Source organism: Aplysia californica, unplaced genomic scaffold (assembly GCF_000002075.1).
Source record: "Aplysia californica isolate F4 #8 unplaced genomic scaffold, AplCal3.0 scaffold00467, whole genome shotgun sequence".
Taxonomy (NCBI): domain Eukaryota; kingdom Metazoa; phylum Mollusca; class Gastropoda; order Aplysiida; family Aplysiidae; genus Aplysia; species Aplysia californica.
Genome location: NW_004797737.1, coordinates 118,333 through 121,583, shown reverse-complemented (window position 1 = coordinate 121,583; position 3,251 = coordinate 118,333). Strand labels below are relative to the sequence as shown.

Here is a 3,251-nt window from a genome sequence, read left to right as displayed (position 1 = left end):
TCTCTTATCGCTTTCCATGTTTGTTTTTTTATCCACTCTTCAGATGGTTTTGTTCCCTATCCTAGAACTTCTTCCGTGGTGGTGACATATGCTTATTTTATGACCCACTATAGATTGTCACATATTTCATCACTAACTTTCATAAATTGATAGTATATACCTTAAATTTGTTCAATTGTTTTATTTCAAATTCTTTAGCAATGTCTCGTTTTCTCAGTTTTGTAACTGTATTCACTTGCCATTTTAATTTTAGTTTGATTGTTGCTATGCAGATGGAATGATCGTCCCACCTCAGCCCCTCTATATGCGCGGACATCAATTAAGAAGGTTCTGAATTTCTTTCCAATGCAAAAAATGATCACTTTGATTTTTTTTAGTACACCCAGTGAACACCAAGTAAATTTATAGATAACGTTTGTGGAAATAAGTGTTCCACCTAGAACAAGATTGTTAAAGTGCCCCATACATGATCAAATCTGCTTGCCAAACATTTTTATCATTTTTTTATGTTTACAGTTCGACGTTTGCCCTACACATTCAATTTTTTTAAAATCAAGCATTAGTATGTGCCAAGAGTTTGTAATGGGCGGACCAACAGCGTTGGCTCTTGCTTTATCCTTTCAAAGAAAAACAAAAAAGAAAAAATGAGCCAAAAATTTGATCGTGTGTGGGCTTCATCAAATTTAAATGGTGCAAATATATAGTTTTTTCAGTGCTGTCGGACAGAAAAGATCCACTTTTTATATCATCGTGGCGCCATCAAAGGAGAAAAAAAAAATATTCTGGAGCTGATTGAAGTGTACCAGGAGTACGTTTGCCTGAACTATGGAAAGCTAAAAGTAAAGAATATAGTGACCGAGATTTTTTTTAAAAAGCTGCCTATGACGCTTTCCTGCTGAAATACAAGGAGTGGTATATATAGAAAAAAGAAAAATAACTCAATGAGATCGAGTTTTCGAAGGGATCAGTTGAAAAAGTTGCATAATTCTCAAAAGTCCAGGGCCATTGCCAATGATATCTACGAGCCTTCATTATGTTTTTTTAAATGCTATTTTATTCCTGCGTAGTCAATCTCCGCCCATCCGCAAAAAGTTTCTGAATTCATTTGGCTCGGTAGCCTACATCGTAACTCATCTAATAATTTAGAATGGCCAAATTTTAGCGCTGCAAAAACCAATTTTTGGTCCACTTTCTTTTCTTTTTCGGGGGTTTTTCTTCACAAGGCTAAATCAAGAGCCAACGCTGTTGGTCTGTCCATTACAAACTCTTGGCACATACTAATGTTCGATACAAAAATTGAGTGTGTAGGGCAAACGTCAAACTGTCAAAAAAAGAAGCTTGATAAAAAAAATGTTTGACAAACAGATTTGAGCGTGTATGGAGCACTTTACACTTATTTAAAAATTCAGCCATATTATGATGTTAATGCTAAATATGGACACTGAATTTGAAAGAAATAAAACAAAATTGCATAGGATAGCCTAGGCTTAGGGCCTAATGCGCGATGAGAAATTTCATGTTATAAAAAGGCTTTCCAAAAGATCTAAGAAATAACATTATAATTAAAGCAGGGGAGGAGTACCCCCTCATGTGAAGAATAAAACATTGTGAAGAGAAAAAAAAAAGAAGAAAATTATTGAGTTTAGTTTACAATGATATGCCTTAGTCAGAAGCTTCCAAACAATTCCACAGCCCCCCCCCACCCAAAAAAAAAAAAAGTGTAAGCAGGAAAAGGGGTCAAATTGAATTAAATAGGCCCCTGGTAAAAACAGCATCACTGCATTGGGTCTAAAAGCAAATTTTACCTCTTGAAAATCTCCACACATTGGGAGTGAAAAGAAAGTCACCTCACTGAAGAAATTTTGGCTGGCACAGGCCTATAGGCACTGAAAACGGTGTAAAGTGTAAAATCTGGGAGCACCGCTCCCATCAACTTCCTCTACTTCCTTTTTAACCCACGCACCATCGCGGTTGCACAGGCGTGATCACACAGCAGCCGGTAAGACAATATTACTAGTTCTAAATATTAGATACATCTTCCTTTTGTTTTGTGCTATTTTAGATTCTTGTACCGATAGAGACTGTTTACATGTTTCATAGCTAGATTCTAGATCTAGGTCAAGGAGTCAACTTTTTCAGCATCTGCCCACCTGTCGAGTAGTCTAGAGTCTACTTACAGACAATGTATGTACACAGCAGCACTGTGGCAGCAGTAGGCCTACTGTCGTACTGGTAGATCTACTAATCTGACGTCCGTGACCATGTTGAATGTTGTGTCGTCTGCTTTCGTCTTCATCTCTTCTCACTTTCTGCCGCTCCCCCTTGCTCCTTCCTCGAGGGCCCTGCCTCTTTCTGCAGCCTTTCTAAATGGAAGTGGCTATTCTCACCCGGGGTGAGAATAAAAATACGATCCGCGTGAGAATAAAAATACGATCTCTAGAATCTAGATCTAGATCTAGATCTAGATCTACCTCTCACCCCGGGTGAGACTTGGCAGCGTAGGCTATTCTCACCCGGTGTGAAACAAGACCTGTTTTTCCTCATTTTGGAATACTGTCTATCAGTGTGGATGATCAAATTAGCAATGAAATGCCAATCACCCACTGTGCCTTGGGCCGGAAATCGCCCTCCGCACGAGGGGTAATTTTTGGGCTGCTCTGAATCAGAAGTGACTCTCTGTCTTCTAAGTATAGTTACGGGAAAACTCCTCAACGAAAATAAATGAAACTCGGCAACCAACCAGAGGAAAGGTTAAACTAACGACATGCCAGCGTACAACCCCGAACGATTACTAGATCTAGATCTAGAACCGGAGAAATTGCCGTGTTTGTGCGAATTTCCTCTGCGGTTCGAAAACTAAGCGGAGCTGCAGGTTGATCGCCGACCACACAAGCGCCCCACATGTCTTCTTTATTGCTGTAAAATTTCAGATCTCTGCGTTTAGTAGATTTTCCGTACCAACTTAAAATTACCACCCATTCATTGATAAAAGGAAGAGGCTAGCCGTACTTAATGACGGCTAGACTGGCAGTCTAGCCGTACTTATTCTTAATATGATGGCTAGACTCACCATTTACAAAAAATAGGCCTACTGAATTGTAAATATACATTTTTAATGTGCAGTACCTAAAGTTAAAGTATTTGTATTTGAGACAAAACCAGGTGCCTTAATGACAGTGCATGTATTTTAAACCTCCTGTTTTCTAATGTTAATAGGGCGTAAGATAAGTACGGCTAGACTGGCAGTCTAG

General features: G+C 38.8%; 1 protein-coding gene across 1 annotated transcript in view; it reads left to right on the top strand.

Annotated features, from left to right (window-relative positions):
* Positions 1-1,962: 1,962 nt before the first annotated feature.
* Positions 1,963-3,251, top strand: part of LOC101857740 (ATP-binding cassette sub-family E member 1) — a 40,366-nt gene continuing 39,077 nt past the window's right edge. Inside the window, exon 1 of the mRNA XM_005105362.3 lies at positions 1,963-1,999. The gene's annotated coding sequence lies outside the window, so the exon portion shown is untranslated. The remainder of the gene's footprint in view (positions 2,000-3,251) is intronic.